At 41.1% G+C, this 20489-nt stretch overlaps 1 protein-coding gene and 1 long non-coding RNA gene across 3 annotated transcripts in view; one reads left to right on the top strand and one right to left on the bottom strand.

The window, feature by feature from the left end:
• Positions 1-321: 321 nt before the first annotated feature.
• Positions 322-10095, bottom strand: LOC139563312 (uncharacterized). Of its 2 annotated transcripts, none has more exons than XR_011672527.1 (2): positions 1791-10095; positions 322-535 (listed from the first exon to the last, which is right to left on the bottom strand). It is a non-coding gene; the product is annotated as an uncharacterized lncRNA (long non-coding RNA). The 2 variants fall into 2 exon arrangements; XR_011672526.1 differs by having other exon boundaries at positions 1831-10095.
• Positions 10096-17521: 7426 nt separating this feature from the next.
• LOC139563311 (tetraspanin-4-like) overlaps positions 17522-20489 on the top strand; it is a 112508-nt gene continuing 109540 nt past the window's right edge. Inside the window, exon 1 of the mRNA XM_071381915.1 lies at positions 17522-17793. The gene's annotated coding sequence lies outside the window, so the exon portion shown is untranslated. The remainder of the gene's footprint in view (positions 17794-20489) is intronic.

The following is a 20489-nucleotide window of genomic DNA, read 5'->3' as shown; positions in this document are numbered from 1 at the left end:
TTATCGAAAGGGAGCAAGCTGGAAAGAAATATTCACACAATGAAGTTATGAAACAATGAATGTGCACAAAATGGTCGGAAGAGAGGGCATTCTGGAGAGCAGTAGCGGTTCTAGCTTGTATGGCTCCCTGGGCGCCCCCCTCCAAAGAAAACACCGTTCTGCACTAACTGTCATTTTTATTCACGCATCTGGAACACAAATAATCCTAGCATTTAAAACTATATAAATATAAAAATATATACAAAAATAAGACTCATAAAATCAAAAAGTAACAAAGACAAATAGAAACTGTAACGAGTGTGCTGAGAGTCGGGAAGCAAGTTCAGGGAGAGTGTTTTAATAAATACAAAACAAGAAACACAACGTACAGACATGACACTGGAACAGAAACAATAACGCCTGGGGAAGGAACCAAAGGGAGTGATGTATATAGGGAAGGTAATCAGGGAGGTGATGGAGTCCAGGTGAGTCTGATGACGTGCAGGTTTGCTTAACGATGGTGACAGGTGTGCACCATAACGAGCAGCCTGGTGACCTAGAGGCCGGAGAGGGAGGACACGTAACAGAAACAAATTAGTATGTAAATACAAATAAAGAAGAGAATTGAATTATTACACTTCTATTACTCTGGCCAAGGAGCACGGTTTATCTAAGCTCTCTGACCTCACAAAGGCATTCCAGCACCCAAGCTAACTGGCTAAAGTTGGCTAGCTTGCTTGCTACTTCCAGACACAAATAAGAGAACACATCCTCATTTTGACCATTTACTCACCCTAGCATAGCTGGTTAGGCTTTTGTCATGTTATCCAAAGCGTTGGTGACTAACTGTGCTGCTGGCAACAATTTGATTATGTTATTTTCCCTGACGCTTACTGACAACGGCCATATTCAACAGGTGTTTGTAAATTCATCAGTTATTCTGCTATCTGGTACATTCAGACGAGAGTGCTCTGAAATCCCCCAAAATAGCCAGAGTGAATTTACAAAGCACCCCATTTAACAATATCCATTGAGAACACTCAACAACTATACTATTTAGCTAACCTAAGAATGACATGAATAATCCAGTCAATAAATGTTGGGTAATTGGATAGCATATAGTTAAAATACTAGCAAGTTCGATGGAATTACATGCTATGTGGTTCATAAGGATAGCGTAACAAACAAATGTTATTTTATGTCATTGTGCCAACTCACAATAGCATCTGAATTCTTTATTAGATTGGAATTTTCTGTCAGCAGGGAAATGCTACCGGATTTGATCCATAATTAGATTTTTTAGGCTCCCCATATCAAGCCGAATTGGTAGAATGCCTATGCACTTCTTTTAGTGCCTCTGTGGTTTTGCTATAGTTGACCTCTTCCTTTAGTGCCTCTATGGTTTTGCTGTAGTTGACCTCTTCCTGACCGTGGCCAGTGTGTAGCTGTACTCACTCACCACTCTAATATATGCCAACTTAACCATTTTCTAAGATGGTGATACCCACTTCCCTGGAGAGTAGTTATGGTATTTGTGCCTTTTAATTGGTAACGGAACCTGATACCTTGTATTAGAACGAATACTGAATATCTGCCAATTTACTACTGGAGAATATGGGAAACCTAATGTCCTAATGTCTCAGGTTTTCCAACCTCCCCCCGCTGCCCTCTGTTTGGTAGTTTCGTTTCGACATGCTTTGGCATTGCTTAGTTTGCTCAAACTTCTCAAATGTATTTCTACATTCTGCTAATAAAATGTCACTCAATGTGCCTTTTAATGCAAAATCTGCTACTTTGTGCCAGAGCAGTACCTGTGACCAGAATGTCCCTGCCTCATTCATCTGCCATTACCTTCACTGGTCCAGTCAGCAGATTGGGCAGGCAAGGTTCTCCCTTACTGCTTTTGGCTCCCATTGTGAAACTCCACTATACACACACCCAGACATAAACACACAATACAACAGTATTTGGTTAGGAACCTCTTTCTTATAATTTAAAGAGTAATTTCTACTCCATCAAAATATTTTAAAATGACTCTGTCATGTTGTTGTACCCATATGGTAGTTCCTCCTATGCACATGTCCGTGTAGGGTTTACATTTATAGCTTGCTTCCCAATCATAACCAACTGTTTTACAAGTACACTGATTAACTCATTTTCTTTTACAATGTTTATTTAAAATAAAATAAATATCCAAACTGCAGGACTATTTTCTTATTTCTTCAGGATTTTATCCCGGAACACTTTCATCAGGACTCTGTCCTGGTATCTCTTAACATAGCTCATGCTTTACATCTTATGATGGTAACCCATGGTATGTTACTTCAGGACATTGTCCTGGTATCTCTATAGTACCTCAGGATCTTATTCTGGAATCGCTTTCATCAGGACTCTGTCCTGGTATCTATAACACGCGTGACCTGTTCCAAGAACAGGACTTTCTAAAAGTTAACTTTCCCTAATTGGAGGTTGTGTTTAAGAAAATCAGTCTCACCCTTAATTTATCTTATCTGTCCGGAATGATGTATCCACTCACTAACACTCCTGGCAGGTCCGAGGCGGGTCCCTCTCTGCTCCGTTTAGTCGGGGTGTGTCTAATGAGCCCCTGCGCACAGTTTAACCTCGGTCTCCTGGGAGCAATCAGCGAGTGGAGTTAGCATCCCACCGCTGTCACCAAATTGTTGTGGTAATTCTAATCAAAGGAGAGGAAGAGAGAGACTGCAGATTCTTTCAAACAACTATTTTATAAGATTTGCACAAATGAAGCAAATCAACCATCACCGAGAATGGCAGGGAGTTGAAAGCCTAACCAACATAGTGGGGTCTCTGCTTTGATAGAGAAAATACAACCCCTTTCTGTATACGTGGGAGTCAGCAAAAGGTAATTAGTTGTCTGTGCAGACTTAAGATACCCTGAGGTTGATAGCCCGAGGGCTCGACTGTCCAACTATATTCACAACAACACACACTATAATGTGGTCCTTTCTGCATGTTTCCATACATGCGTCTTTCTGTAGATAGTAAACCCACAGGATGCCTTATGCTGAGGTCGCACCCAAACGGACCTTAGCTATACGCCCAGTATTATGACTAAGTCCCACTAAGGCAAGTTTGTATCCGGTTAGAAAAAACACGAGCATATAACAAGAGACAATTCTTTAAACAGTAAAACATGGGATAACATGTTTAATTATGTACTTTTCCACGACACACCGTTGCGAACATTCCCTCCACTTTGTGGGGAATATGACCACAAAACGCAACTCAAAGAGGCCATATCTCAAAACAGTCCTGGAGGACTGCTTAACCTGTGATGCACTAACTGATTCTGGTTCGACAATATCGCTCATCTCTCAAACATTCCTCAATAATCTCAAAAGGGCTTTGAACCCAGCAAAACGTTGGTTAAAAATGGAATGATGCAACACTAAACTTTGAGGTTTCACTCAGACTACCTCGCCTCTCACAATGCGACTCATGCTGAAACTACACTTCCAAAACGTATCGCTTGTTCCCCCTGTGTATGATACCAGCCTCGACACTGAACACCTGCTACTCGGAATAGACTTTTTGGATCGTTTGGTCCCATTGGTGGATTGGAAAAACAACCAATTGTGGTCACAGGTAACCGTGCTGTCTCCACTGACCACACTGTCTTCTCCTAACGCTGGCTGCAACACAGTCATCCATGAGGAGTATCTGTCGAAAGGACCCCTTGGGGAACAGACGTTTCGACCCCTCTTGGTGCAGAATCTGACTCAAGCAGATATTACGATATCTCGTCACATTCAATCAGCAAACCTGGTTTGACTGTTCTTTTTATGATTTCGAGCCAGCAGTCTATGTAAGTGAGCAACTTCCCTCCTCCTTGGAGTCATGCGATACTGTAGCTATGATTAACTTCTCTTGTCCTTCGGACACTTCCGCAAGCACCGCGGGCGTCTCAGGAAACAAAGCATCAGCATTCAGAGTGGACTCTGCTTCCGATGATACCGTTTCCGCTTTGAGGGGTGACACTAACGGTGTCAGTCCCGCCACTGACCCGGTGATTTCAACCGGTGACACACTGTGCGATATCACAGAAAGATATCCTCCTCTCAGTTCGCAGGTACTGGAACGGTTGCCACGCACGGACGCTGTGGTGACTGGCAGGCCACGACAGCCGCTGAACGTTTTGAAGCACAAAGGAGATTTGGTTGAAAGGTTACAGCCAATCTAATAACAACGCGGCTGCTGACAACTTGTACCAAAGGTCCCAACCTTTTTGGTTGTGCCTCGGGGGTCCCGAGACACAAAGGGGGGGAATACTAGCCCAGACCCATGATGAGCCTCGTCGAGGCCATTAAGGAGGGGGTCGAGACTATGTGCAACACTGTACGAGGCCGCCCGATCAGGAAACAAATCAAGTTGTAAACTTCCCCACGAGAACAGAGAGGAGCGGACAAGCCCCTCAACGGGGATAACCTTAGGATACATCTGAGATATCACTGAGGTGTCCATACTGGTCGTAAAAGAAGTGGACTTTCCACCTTTTTTTTTAAACAATAGTCATTCCTTGCCATGTGTAGTCTCAACTACAATGCAAGTAGTAAAATGCTTTAATCATGTGTTCCGGTAGGATAACATTTCGGAATAAATCGGTAGGATAGCTGGACTCCTTGGGAAACAGTACCAATGCCAGCAAAAGTGTTAGGAGAATTAAGTTCTCATGTTCTTTAACCAATTCAATTAAATTACTCAGTTATATCAGGATTTGTAAGATACTGATAGAAATAAAAACAGACAGAGGCCCAGTCTACAATAGTCAAATGTTTCTTTACGGGAACGTTCTGCCTATCATTTCCTGTACATTGGTCTATATACCTCACATTTCGTCATAAATGTCCCTCCTCTCAGAAACAATGACAATATAGTTCACAAGTCTTCCTGTCATACATTGTCTGCCACCTGTTATACAATCTACTACAAGCCCAAGGTCTCTCCCCTCCCTGGGTAGAGACAGAATGTCCTGTAAGGAACACAGCATTCCAGCCGGTCTGATGATAGCTCCATTTGTTCTAACAAGGAACAGAAAGTCCTTGTTCTAATTCTTGACTAAAACTACACACATTATATTCAGTATTATGATTATAATAAGATTCATACATCCATACAGTAACATAGTAGTATTCTGTTTAGTTATAGTTCTAAGTTAAATGTATACATAATTTAGTCATTATTCATAAAAATCCCATAACAAAAAGTCAGTCCAGCAACAGTGAATAAGAAGGTTAGAGACCTAACATGTCGAATTACCAAAGATAACAGTAACAGAGGAGGTAGTAGTCACTCAGATTGCAACACGTTGAAGGGAATCTCCAAAACACTCTTCTGATGGTTAACACACATGCCACTAATAAATAGAACCCTCCATTCAGGAGGAAAGTAATTAGAAGTCATGAACCATGATCACACCACGTACGACTGGTTCAGTGCTTATAGAGTACTTCAGTCGTGAGGTTAGCTCCTCACTCCTTTATACCTGCCGCTACTGCAATGTTGTAAGAGACATTGACGTGTAGTAAAACCACTACAGGTCCCCATGGCATATGGTTTGAGGTCGGCAGGTTGCAGCCTACCGGGATACTTGGGTTTCTTTCCCTTGGCATGTGCGCAGCCTTGGTGAAGTTGAAAATAGTCCCTGAAACCCCTTTGAGTCTATAGCTACATTACTCACTAATTTCTCCCCAGAGGTCCATAAGTCATCCCCGTAGACCAGGCCTGGGCAATTCCAGTCCTCGGGGGCCTGTTTGGTGTCACACTTTTTAGTGCCTTACAACTGTAGACTTATCATGTAGTTATCAACTTAGGATAGTTCCCTAAGCAACACACCGCTAAGTAAGATCAACCTAGATATGACATTAGACAAAATGCCATGATAGAGTTTAGCCAAGACCTTGGACATATATAGAATAGAGTCCAATTAGATGATTAAGGTGTGGTAACTATATTTTGTATACCTTTTTGTTTGTGTTTTATTCTTCATTTTCTTTTCATTTTCTTAGACACTTAGGAAGTGATAGAGCCACAAACAAGTTCCCCATACAACCACCAGTTAGTTACACAACGCCGCTCATTTGGGGATAATCCTGTAGCCTATGTGAATTAGGCGGCTGGTAGCCTAGCGGTTAAGAACATTAGGCCAGTAACCGAAAGGTTGCTGCTTCGTAGTCCCAAGCCGACTAGGTGAAAAATCTGCCCGGACCCTTGAGCAAGGCACTTATCCAGAGTGATTTAAAGGAGCAATCAGGGTTAAGAGCATCTGCTAAATTACTAAACTGTAGAAGGACAGTTTATGCTTTCCCTATTTTTTTAGCTTAACATTTAATAAGAGACGCAGTAAAGTCGGGATTTAGACTGAGCGGTGGACTTTGCAGATTCCCTTGGCCTTCACTCTGTGTGTCTGCTTTCTTTTTTTTATTTCACTAAAGAAAAACAAAAAAAAGAGTCCACTTCGTTGTAAAGGTACATTTTTTTAATTATTACATCATTTTTCATGATTGATTATATTTGGACTTGATCTTTGCCAATTTGTGAAGGACCAATTAAGTACAGAACAGAAATACATTCTCACAGTTGGACTACCCTCTGACTAGTTATGAGATCACAGGAAATAGACTCATCACTCATAAATAATTGCAGCTCACTCGACTGCATCTGACTGTGGATAGCGGAGCTCTCTGGTGTTTCACTATTTGAAATGAAACAACGGAAATATAAATGACGGTTGTTTAACACTCCCGATATATCGCAGCAGTAAGAGCAGTATTCTACCCGACTCGTATAAACAACATCCTTGAGTGTTTCGTTGATAAATGTATCTTTATAAGATTGTATTCCTTTTTTTTTTACCTGTAAAAGAACTGTAGACATGCATGAGCCTGTAAATATTTTCAAGGAACATAAATCTCACAACTTGGTATTTTTATATGGGGATTGTGAAAGAGATATTTGTAATGTAGTTTTGTATGTTAAGAGTTTACATTGGACTAGTCCATAAGATTTTTATTAGGATTTCTTTGTCTTCACCAACTGTTCTTAATTAAGCAATCTTTTTGTCCAATCATCTCCACATCATACAGCCAGCTTTTCCATTCTTGGCTATCTGTCTCTGTAGCCTTTATCTAAACTTTCATTTTTTTGTATTACTTTCAGTTATTTGTATTGCTACTCTCTTCACATGCATATGTTAGTTATGGGATGATGATTCAAATTTGGCAACTGGTGTTTGGATAGATAAATAAGTATTGTTGGGCTAATACAACATCGAAATACTTTTAACCAAGTACAAGCACCACATTCACAAATCATTTCTACGTTTTTGTCATACTATAAATGGTTACATAACCATTGCCACTGTAGAGTGAATTGCCAAATGTGACATAACTCAATATGTATGTTTACACACCATGTGTAGAGTATGACATGCGTTCATAGACAATTTGTGAAGTATTTATGTAGTGTTTATGAAGCCTTTATGAATGCTATTTAAAGCCTTTATAAGTTGTACTTAAAATCATAAATACTAGTATTATTAATACACTATTATTATATTTGTTTGGGAGTGTTCAGTGGTTAAGTGAGCTAGCAAGTGTATTATGACATTTAGGTGTTATGGAAAGTAGCTTTTGGATGAGAAGTCGAGCCATAAAGTTAACACTGTAGCTTCCAGTACGATAAGGTGGCGATATTACACTGTTTATCTTGACTGCAAAATAAAGCAGCAGATGCAAATGTCCATTCTGGAGTATCATGGGTCATGGGTTGCATGTCTGAAAGTGGACGTGTCAACAAAAGTGGGAGGATCAGCAGATGTGGGTGTATGGAAAGTGAATCAGCTAATTGGGCAGATTTGCTGCCACTCAAGACAGTTTTGCGTGTCTGGGCTTCACTGTGAGTAGATTGTTGACAACTGTAGCATTTTAGCTAAGCCTTAACGCTTTTCCTAACCTTAATAACCTCATTTTCCTAACCTGCCATGTTAATTATCCAAACCTGCTACGCATTTCAGCGAAGCCTAATCCTTTTCCTAACCTTAACCTCATTCTCCTAACCTGCCACGTTAATTATCCTAACCTGCTATGTTAATTCTCCTAGCCTGCTACATTTCTCTTCTTTGGGAGTTGGTTGGCGGATAGCATTCACTTTTAGCTGCATACACCGCCACCTACTGTACTGGTGTGTGAGGCCATTCACGGCCTAACTACATTCAATTCTTTGATACAGTAATACAAAATTGTGAAAAATAAAAATTGCCCTGCTAACTATTAGCCCTCTCAAAAAAAATATTACTAAATAATACACCACCCAATTCCACTATTTAATTCTATCTAGTCCTACTCCAGACCAACGGTCTGAGAGGACATAACACTACCACTCAACACCCCCTGTAGCTGTTATGCAATAAATCTGTGCAATCCCAAGTACTTCTCTGCCGCTACCACCACAACCACTCTTTTCTGTGACTTTCAGTCCATTTCTGCAGTACAATTGACAACCCTGGCAACTTGGTAAAAAGTCCACCTTACTGAAGCACATATTCTTCCCATCACTCTCTCTTGCCTACTCACAGGAATCCTCTCAGGATCCATCACCCTGTACCCATCTTCCTCTACCACTTTCTCACTGATTTGGCATACAACACTTTCTGTACTACTCTAACCATAGAAACCTCAATCTGCCTTTCTCTCACCGGACACCTCCGATCTAACACACACCCCCACAACTTACACACAACTTTCTCCACACATTCCATCGTCTCATGCCCTCCTGCACACTTCTCACATTTAGGCATCTCCCTCCTACACATTGCTGCAACATACCCATACACTTGAAACCTAAAACCATATTATTTTCGGAACAAAAGCTCTCACGGGATAACTGACACTTCCTACCTTGACCTTATCTGGCATATAAACTCAGCATGACAGATAATGCCTTTTCCGTTTCCCCACAATCTCCACCGGCTCTCCGCCTCAACACTTAATGCCGACCCCGTTGTATCACCTTTCATAGGCGCCCTGCTCCGGAGAGCAAAGCAAGTCGCAATTCTTGTCCCTAATCTCGTAATCCGTAGCACCCGCTCCCTCTGAGTGGAGGAAACACAATAAATCATCATGAGTCTACTCCGAGTTACCTTCACCAACTCAACAGTTCCTAACCTCTCCTCCACCCAGCCTGACACCACATATGGGCTCCCAAGTGGCGCAGTGGTCTAAGACACTGCATCTCAGTGCAAGAGGTGTCACTACAGTCCCTGGTTCGAATCCAGGCTGTATCACATCCAGCTGTGATTGGGAGTCCCATAGGGGGGAACACAATTGGCCCAGTGTTGTCTGGGTTTGGCTGGGGTAGGCCGTCATTGTAAATAAGAATTTGTTCTAAACTGACTTGCCTGGTTAAAAAAAAATATGAATCAGTTAAAATGCAAGGATCCATTCTCTCTACAAATCTTACTCCCACTGGGCCAGAATCATCTTTGGGATGATGCCCGAACTCAGCGGTTCTCACCGAGTTCACTTTCCTCATTCTCGCCAGGTTCCATCTCTGAACTACTTGGGCACGTAATCCCTCTTTTTGCACTCAATGCCAAACTTCCTCACCCTACTACTTCCCTCTACACTCAACTTCTTCTCGGCAATCCTCACTTGCAACTGCCACAGTTAATTCATCCTCACTCTCGTCACGTTCAATTTCCTCCTCAAAGTCTTCCAAAGGTTCTGAGATCTTCCATTCAATATTGACTCAAAATATATTCCACTTTTCTCCTTTTTTTCTTGTCCACCGTCTTCTCCTTCACCAGATCTTCCAGAAGGCTTGTGCAATCCCCTACTCCATATTTATACATCAAATGTTTCACTTTCTTCCTTTTTATCTTGTCCACCATTTACAGCATGTCCCAATCTGAGCAAACTCTTCTTCTTCTTCTTCTTTGGCAGCTGCTATGTTAGTTCTCTTAGCCTGCTATGTAAACATTAAGCTGACCCCCGGTGCACCCTATGGCCAGTCTAAGCAATAATGGAACACTGATGTTACACCCATCGCTGTTGATCTCCCCCTTCTTTCGCAACGGCCACTTTCAGACACACTCAAAGCACAGATAGAACAATGAGTCAGATATTTCACGGGGTGTATAAATGTGAAGCATCCGGTTGGCATTTCCACTCACTACCAAATATGGTGATGAGAGGAAGCCCAGTGGCCGGTAAGTGGGAGAAGATGGAGAGAGATGGATTTTGGTCAACATTCTGCAAATTTTCTCATCGATGAAACATTTTGATCTCCATACAGTTTTCTGTTTCCCAAATTATAATCTGTAACAAACAAAGTGGACTGCATTTTGTAGACTTTACCCTTTGCCAAAGTTGCATTGTTTAGAAGGACTGCAAGGGCAAATTGAGTTACTGCACACGGACACATCAGAGTAGTCATTCCCTAACGGAAATATGCAAATAAATGCTAGAACGTGCCAATAGGATTTCACTATCTCGTGCGTGACTTTGCCCACCTACTTGCTTGTTCTATGATTAATTTGCTCCCATTAGAAACGACAGGCTCTTGTAACGGCTGTCTAATGCCTCCTCCTCGGATGAGGAGGAGGAGTAAGGGTCGGACCAAAACGCAGCGTTGTATGCAGACATAATGGATATTTATTAAAGACAAGACGAACACGAAAAACACTTTGAAAATTACAAAACAACAAACACGACGTAGACAGACCTGAACTTGAGAACTTACATAAGACACGAAGAACGCACGAACAGGAAAGACTAGCCAAACGAACGAACAAACAAAACAGTCCCGTGTGGTGCAACAGACACAGACACAGGAACAATCACCCACAAACAAACAGTGAGAACAGCCTACCTTAATATGGTTCTCAATCAGAGGAAACGTCAAACACCTGCCTCTAATTGAGAACCATATCAGGCAACACATTTAACCCAACATAGAAACACATAACATAGACTACCCACCCAGCTCACGTCCTGACCAACTAAATAAAGTAAAACAAAGGCAAATAAGGTCAGGAACGTGACAGCTCTATCTTGGGTTAGTTATAAAAAATATTTTCTCCAAGTATGCGGTTAACCATACTTGAAATCTGGAGCGAGAAAGACGAACCCGGAATCATAACACTTGAGCGGAGTTGCCACATCCGGAAAAGGAAGCTAGGTTACCCGGAACCACAACATATCTACGTTTTAGTGACTAAGATGCTAGCTAAGTGTCTCGAATGATTTTTAAATGTTTCGATATGCACCGTCGGACTAAGCTAACCAGTTACCCACCTGGAAGATGAGGTATTTTGCCGTAGGACCAACTTTTTTTCAAATTCCCAACTGTCGTATGGAAGGCTACTCTCTTGGTCAGTTGTTATAGGCCTAACGTTACACTTGGAACCAACTGTATTTACACCACTAACGTTATATCTAATATTATAGAACTTATTTCCTCAGAATCTCCTCATTTTCACTGTTGTTGTGAAAATTTGATTGATAGGCTTAAGGAGATAGGCCTGGTCAGCTACTTGGAAATGACTAGGTCTAGCCTAACTTGCTTCATTTAAATTGACCCTGGATGTCACCCAGATATCTAGTTTAGTTGGTGTGAGATGGATGTAGATATAAAGCCAGAGGAGGATGAGGTGGAGATATCCCCAGTTATCATTTGGTCTGACACTTTGATGCAGGTTATTCATATGCTGAAAATTGGTATGACACAACAAAACAAAGCCTTATTTGTGGTCTGTTAGAAGATACAAAATCAAGTGATAGGGAGATTAAAACGAATTCAACAACTGTTGGTGCTCAACGTCAAACAGCTGTAAACATCAGGGATGCAAACTAGTCACCTTTTGGCGACCTACATGATTCGTGTAGATCCGATGAGAAAAGTTTTTTTGAGGGGGGCTTTGGATCACTATTGGCTGTAAGCGAACGAGTGATGCACTTTTGGAGCAATACTGGCTGTATCCAAGGCTCAGCCAATCGTTCACATAACAACAGAATGCAGCATGTGACTGAAGAGAGGAGACAACCGATTTGCTACAGTAGTTACAGCATCAATGCACGCTCTTGAAAGACAGCAGAGAGTGGAAAGGCAGTTTTCCAGTTACAGCTGCGCGTCCCCAGAACAATAGTGAAGAGGTAAGTGAGAAGCGGAGATGAGGGTGAGAAGGTGATGAAGCGTACTTCATGAGCTGTAACCGAAAAACAGCAGGCATTTGGAAAGTTTGAGGCGAGGGAGAAAGTATGGTGGAACAAGTATTGTTAGCATTGTTAAGAAAAACATGTCACAAATGAAATTTTTTAAAAGTAAGTGTTTATAATACCTCTTGTGGCTAAACAATGCAAGAAAAAAGAAGCTACACCACCTGCAAGATTGTCAAAAAGATTGGATTCGAAAAGGATACAAGAGGCAAATGATACAGAGGAGATGATGGTTAACAAGATCGGTTTGAAATATCTGGTCGTTGATGCAGGAACCGTATGGTCTCTGCATGCTGAAGAGACCATCTCTATCGAAACAGATGAAACAGTCAAGCTTGGCCAGGATAATGGACCCACTGACTTCTGCTTAAAGGTATTGGGACTGGTTCCGAAAAGAAATTTGAACAAATCCTCGCTGAATACAGATCAGACATCCTACCATTGAAAGTTGAGAAACATGTTGCCTTTAGTTCCACTGAAAAGACAATGATGTCCCTTGTAAGTCAGCTATCCTGCGGCTTACATTTGATTGATGGCTTAGTTCACCAGGCAAAAACGACTCTTGTAATTTGGGAAAATATGATTTTCCCAAAAAGAAGTAGTAGAGTCCATAGCTCCCCTAACATTGGGACAACAGAGTTTGGAACAGTCTGCAACAGTGTGTTTAGTGAATTATGTGTGTGATGCTGTGCAAGAGTTTGAATGGGCAGAGGAAGGTCAGCTTGTTGCGGTCTAAACCTTTTTGAACAGCAAAAGAGAATTTGATGAAGTTCCTTTGTCTCTATCCATTGGACACAGAATTGATGGTCTGTTTCATAATTATGCTGGGTGTAGGAAGAACATGCTTTAATTTGCAAAAGATGAGAGAGCTTCATTCACTTTGAAAACTATTCATTGTTTCAAATAAGTAGCTATTTTGTTTATTGAGGTTATATTTTTAAAAATTACCATGACTATGCATTCTGTCTTTCTGCAGGCTGAATTCCAGGTTTGTGATGTCCACCATAAGAAATTCTTATTGAAGTTGAACCAGTGACTGTGAGTACTGTATATTAGAGGTCTTCTCACATCCCGAAATTAAAATCGGAACCGAATTGGATCTGTGAAATTCCGATCCGACACCGGGCAGAACCCACATTTTTTTTGCGTTAAAATCAAAACCCCATCCGATTCAGGACCAGATCCGACTCAAAATATATCCGAGATGAGGGAGAATTGGATCCAAATCGGGTCAGGTCTGTATCGGGTATACCCATAGGTATCCGAAAGATACTTTTAAAAAAACAAATGCAGCGCTTTATTGCCGCGCAACCCAGCAGAATTGTCTAGACTTCTCTGCCAGGCAGTGAACATCAATGTTTCACATGCATTTTCTGTTGTAGGCTAAACTCTAAAAGTCAAAAATAATGCAGCTTAATATTTTCATAAATGACATCCCTAATTTAAAATGTCAACACAATTTCTAGTGAAGGGGTGTGTGGCGAAGACTCACTAGTAGGCTGCATCTCTCTAGAATGTGCTCTCTGTCTCCCTCTAACAAGCTGACTACACCGCTCGCGTCGAGTGCGCGAGTGTTGCAAAATACATTTTGAAATCTATATTATTCAATTATTGCACCCATACTGCCAACGAGCGTCTGCGTTGCCAAGCGTTAAAATAGAAGTCAGTTCTATTTGTGACGAAGATCGCGCTACAAGTCCTGCCTCTCCCATCTCCGCAAGTCACAACTTCACAGGAGAGTTTTTAAAAATTCTAATGTTTTATAAAAATGTGTTATTGGGCAGAAATGCCTTCTGGAACATGTGAACTTTCATGTGCCTTAATAACAAACTTGTATGTCATCTGTAAATATGAATAAAATTGTTAAATTACGAGCCTTGTTGATTAAGCCACAGAACAAGAGGCAACCTTCCCACTATCCATGATTGGCTGAGATAATGAGTAGGCTGGACATGCCGAGAGAGAAGTTTTTTTGCCTGGTGAGAGACAGCTGATGTGTTGTGCACTGAAGTCCACAAGAAAAGTGAAAAGGTGAGAGGAGGAGAGCACGTAGATAGTTGTGAGAAGGAATTATATATACAACGAGGAAAGTGATCATGCTGTTTTTATGTGGCTGCTATGAAAATGAACTGTGTTTGCGTGTGATCAGGGGTGTATTCATTTCACCGATTATGTTGAAAAACCTTTCTTAAACAGAAGCAAATTCATAGATGCCATGGGAAGCCAGGCTTCCACCCAAAATTTACCAATAAAAAAATTAATATATTAAAAATATGATCTTTCGTCTCTCTGTGTTTCAGAATTTTTCTTCAATTTTTGCAAGAGGCTGAATGTATCTCACAGGAGAAGGCATATAAGCGAGTGAAACAGCGACCTCTGTCTCTACGTGTAGGCCATGTATCTGATGCTGTCTGGTCCAAACGAGTATGACATTGTTGCCGCCGGTGACATTGAAGGCAAGAGAAGCGAGCGAGCATCTGGCGTCCCTTGACAAAAAAAAGTAAAACTAAGCAAGCTCAATTGTGAATGGTCCTGGAGCACCAAAAGAAAAGTGACAAGTGAAGCCAGCTGGAATCCTATCAAATCCCATTGAGAACATACATAATTTACAGAAAAACTTGAATTGTTGCATCTCGTTGTGTTTTTGTCCTCCGAGGGCTAGATAGCCAGCTAGCTAAAATTGTCCTTTTCCAAAATTAGCCATGGATTGAAATAGGGATTTGGATTTGTGGTTTTACTTAATTCTCCATACTGGCCAATGATTATGACGCAGATTCTGATCCAACCATTAATTCATACATTGCTGTGCCCCTGGCCTGAGAGGATGGAAGTTCAATATGTAGCTAGATGTAGAAGGCTAGTGTTAACTAGCTAACTTTGCCCATGAATGGAAGTTAGGCTAGCGAGCAAGCATTTTAGCCCGGTAGCCTAGGACAACAAAAAATAAAAGTGTGTACTGTATGACAGTTTCGTCAACATGAAAGAGAGGAGGATGGCATTGGCTTTTCTCTACAAGTAGGGTGAGTCAACATGTTTTCTTCTTGCATGAACGCGCATACACTCATGCATACACGCATACACACACACACACAGAAATCAGAACCATGGACAGCCACACCATATTTAGCTTACGTTGATTGGACTAAATTGTTTTTGGTATCTTTTAGTTGTCACTGTATTAGACTAAGCGTAGGTGATTTGATGATGTTGAAATGGTGCTGGAATAGTGGAGGCAGCTCCTGTTTTCTAATTGTGACTTGCTGTAACTCTCTGTGGTTCAAAATCAATAGTTGTTTATTGGTCCGAAAATGTCAAAAACATGAACTTGCTTGACCATGCTGTAGGTCATGTACCTGTCCGTTACTGTACGTGCAATATGCTTTGTGGAATTCACTGGAAAGAGGTTGTTATCTGGTCTTGTGATAAAACAAAGGTGTGGTATAAGAATTTATTCTGCCACTGTGTCTTCTTATTGTCTCTGCTTTAGGCCTATATATCACGGTCGCAAGGCATATGAATTAACAGGTTATAGAGCAAACAACACAATTATCACAACACATAGGTTGTAATATGAGGGGCTTGACTTCCCCAGTGATTTTACCCACGCACCTCTACTGCCAATAGAAACTCTCATTTGTGACTGAATGATTGCAACCTAAATCAGCTAGATGCAGGCAAGAGTGTGCAAGGTGGTATTGAATGTGTCACTGTCTGTCACTTTGATGACTCAAAATTCTTTCGACCTGTCTACCTACGTTGTAAACTTTCATTCATGGGCTAGGTTGTAGCAACCTCATGATGGGTACAGGGAACATGTAGTAGCCTAAACCTATCGATGTTACATTGAGCTGGGCAAATGAATGACAGTCATCCAATATGCTGTAATAGAAATAAGCTAAAAAAAAAAAATCTAAAAAAAATCATCCTCCCTCATTTTAAACGGCACCAACCACCACTGAGGTGATTTGCATTGTGGCCAATGTAATGGGTGGAGTAAAAGGCCAGCAACACTCCGTATTATTACTGAAATGAAACCATATATAGATTCTACAAACCCTACTGAGTATTCCCCACCCCACTTTTTACATCGGCACAAAGAATAGTTTTTCCATGTACAGTGCTATATTTGTACCATATACTGTACAGGCACCTCATTTGACCACAGTAAAAGCCCAGCAACATTTCCTATGACCTAGTTTTTTGTTCAAACTCATCTGATTTGTATTCTAGGGACTCTAGTGAGTAGGCTGGACCCGAGTTTTATAGACACACAATCTATTGTTTTTCCTGTACAGTGCAATTTGTTTGTGCAATACAACAAATATACAGTAAGACTTTTCATAAACATTACGTTTCAAAATCGCATCCTTTAACAACAGCACCAGTAAATAAACAAGAATCGTACAATGCAAATAATGATTTATAAAAAAAAATATATGAATTGCATATTTTTTTTACCAGTAGGCTTTTATTATGCCATGATCACACCTACACTGTTATGCACAAAATGCTACACAGCATATCTGGTTATGTGTGCAACAAAAGTTCAACGTTCAACTTCTGCTACCATTTCTGTCAAACCGTCTACTCATACTTTGACACATACGGTTTGATGCATAATGTGCACCACACCGAAAGCACTGCAACTGCCTCTGCAACGCAATGCTGCAAGGCAAACTCAGTGTTTCATTTGGAAATTAATGTAATTCTGGTGTACCCAAATGTCTTTCCCTGTCGGTGTGTTCGAAGCGTTATGCCTTGATCACACCGATAGCGAATGCGCAAAATAGTACGCAGCATATCTGGATATGTGTGCAACAAAAGTTCAACATTCACCTTCTGCTACCATTTCGGTCTTCACATACAGTTTGACACATATGTTCGATAAATCCAACGTATGCACCACAGGGAACGCATTGCAACTGCCTATGCAAAGAAATGATGCAAGGCAAACGCAGAGTTCCATCAGAAATGAATGTATTTCTGGTGTATACAAAATGCAAACCCTGTCGGTGTGATCGAGGCGTAAGGGGGATACGGGTGTGTTCATACAGGAACCAATGTAGTGCACTAGGTGTGGCGTTCATGCAGGAACCAATGGGATGCTATAGCATACACATAGTGTTTACAGCGTACTTTTATTTTTGAGGCTAAATCCGAAAACCGGAAGTATTAATGGTGATCCAGCTAGTGTTGCTACCATGACGTTAATTAACACTTCCTGGAACTGCGTCTAGAACCACAGAGTAAAACAGGGACACATAAATGGTGTTACTGACACCTTTTGTACTGGAGAAGGAGTGCATGTAAAACTGATTGAAATGTAGCCTATCATCACCATTGCGGAGCTCCATAAACGTGTTCGCCCAACGGGAATTCAAATGAGTAGGCTACTATTTCTACAGTACTGATATATTTTAAAGCGGTTCTGGTTTTACAACGGGAACCTCACGCACAAGAGAGACAACTAGAGAGAGGGAGAGGGAGAGAGAGAGAGACTGAAAGTTAGGCTACTCACCGAGTATCCTACAGGGAGGACCGTTATTGACGAGAAAAGAGAGAGGTAAGCCTACATTTCCCTGGCAATATTGATATTTTCAGCCAATTCCCAGATTACAGACCTAGCTAACATACTAATTGATGCTAATGTGCTGGGCAAGCTATGTTAATTTGATATTTTCTGACACACACACAGATAATAACTATTTAATATTATGACTGCAACTTTAATACTTTTTGGGAAGAGTTTTGGATACATGGTCATGGCAACAAGCAATTTCTTATCATCATGTCAACATCTTCAAAATCACACCAATATCCCTTAGGAGAGTTAGCATTATAGTGGTGTTTTTCCTTCACATAGGCTACTTAGGGCTACTAATTTACTAAGTCAATATTTATCCAATCCCATAGCAACCACGTGATGATTCAAATTTATCTCATGTTTTTTTTTTTTCAAATCAAAATCAAATCACATTTTAGTTGTCACATGTGCTGAATACAACAAGTGTAGACCTTACAGTAAAATGCTTACTTTACAAGCCGTTAACCAACAATGCAGTTTTAAGAAAATGTTTAGCACAAAAAAAAGAACACAATAAAATTACAATAATGAGGCTATAATATACAGTGGGTACCTGTGGAGTGAGGAACAAGAACGGGTGTCAGAGAGAAACTTTCCCCTGGTTCCAGATGAAAGACAGAAATAAACTTTCCCTAGAGAACAACATTTCAGAATTCCAAGCATTCCTGGAGCTGTTCCCTCCCTTGTATTGGCTTTCCTTATTTTGGAAGAGGAACATTGAGCATCACTGACTGCCCAACTCATACCCACAGATAAAGGCAGGCTGATCAGCCCTACAGTGCAATTTCATCATAGGACAAGAATACTTTATATGGTCTTACAGGCTGGTATAGGAACTTAGGATTTTTTCTATTACAAATGTGTTAACTTCAATTTTCAGTGCATTCGGTAAGTATTCAGACCCCTTGACTTTTTTTCCACATCTTGTTACGTTGCAGCCTTATTCTAAAATGTATTTTTTATTTTTTTTTAAATCCTCATCAATCTACACACAATACCCCATAATGACAAAGTGAAAACAGATTTTTAGAAACGTTTTCAAATGTATGAAAAATAAAAAACAGAAATACCTTATTTACATAAGTATTCAGACCATTTGCTATGAGACTAAATTGAGGTCAGGTGCATCCTGTTCCCATTGATCATCATTGAGATGTTCCTACAACTTGATTGGAGTCCACCTGTGGTAAATTCAATTGATTGATTTGTTTAGTGTCATTTGGAAAGGCACACACCTGTTTATATAAGGTCCCACAGTTGACAGTGCATGTCAGAGCAAAGACCAAGCCACGAGGTCGAAGGAATTGTCCATAGAGCTCTGAGACAGGATTTTGTTGAGGCACAGATCTGCAGCATTGAAGGTCCCGAAGAACACAGTGGCCTCCATCATTTTTAAATGGAAGAAGTTTGGAACCACCAAGACTCGTTCTAGAGTTGGCCGTCTGTCAAACTGAGCAATCGGGGGAGAAGGGCCTTGGTCAGGGAGGTGACCAAGAACCCGATGGTCACTCTGACAGAGCTCCAGAGTTCCTCTGTGGAGATAGGAGAACCTTCCAGTAGAACTGGAAGCAGTAGAACTGCAGCACTCCACCAATCAGGCCTTTATGATGGCCAGACTGAAGCCACTCCTCAGTAAAAGGCACATGGCAGCCCGCTTGGAATGCCAAGCGTCACGTTTGGAGGAAATCTGGCACCATCCCTACAGTGAAGCATAGAGGTGGCAGCATCATGCTGTGGGCATGTTTTTCAGCGGCAGGGACTGGGAGACTAGGCAGAATTGAGGGAAAGATGAAAGGAGCAAAGTACAGAAAGTTCCTTGATGACAACCTTCTCCAGAGCACTCAGGACCTCACAACAGGACAATGACCCTAAGCACACAGCCAACACACCGCTTTACGACAAGTCTCTGAGTGGCCCAGCCAGGACTTAAACCTGATTGAACATCTCTGGAGTGACCTGAAAATAGCTGTGCAGCGACGCTCCCCATCCAACCTGACAGAGCTTGAGACGATCTGCAGAGAAGATTGGGAAAAACTCCCTACATACAGGTGTGCCAAGCTTGTAGCATTATACCCTAGAAGACTGTAATCATTGCCAACAACAGTACAAAAATGTCTAAAAACTGTTTTTTTGCTTTGTCATTATGGGGTATTGGGTGTAGATTGATGAGGGGGGAAAAACTATTTAATCAATTTTAGAATAAGTCGGTAATGTAACAAAATGTCTAAAAAGTCAAGGGATCTGAATACTTTCCAAATGCACTGTATGTTTTGACCAACCAACTGAAGACCATCAAAGTGACTTGTCATTCAAATCAATGTAATTCTTGTTGATGTTGTATATTGCAGCAATATGCTGAAGAATGTGTTGGGTGTTATGGCAACACCGAGCTTAGTAAACGTAGTGAGAGCACAGACACAGCCTCCTCCGCATGCGCTCCCACGCTTCAACAGGCCAACACGGGTGAACTGATGAACTCTGACTTCTCCGTTGGCTGTAGCCCGTTGTTTACGTTGACTTGCACAAGCCGAGAGCAAATGGAACAGGCATACCCCAAGTTTGGGCTTTTATATTTAGCCGTGTTTTTCCTGTTGTGTTCACTAACAAGGCCAAGTTTTTGAAAAGTATTTGAAAATCAGTTTTATCAGGAACGATAAAAAAGAGGGGATGGAGAA

The sequence above is a fragment of the Salvelinus alpinus genome, chromosome 33, assembly GCF_045679555.1.
Source record: "Salvelinus alpinus chromosome 33, SLU_Salpinus.1, whole genome shotgun sequence".
NCBI lineage: Eukaryota > Metazoa > Chordata > Actinopteri > Salmoniformes > Salmonidae > Salvelinus > Salvelinus alpinus.
The sequence above is the reverse complement of the archived record's forward strand: the minus strand, read 5'-3'. Positions and strand labels throughout refer to the sequence as shown.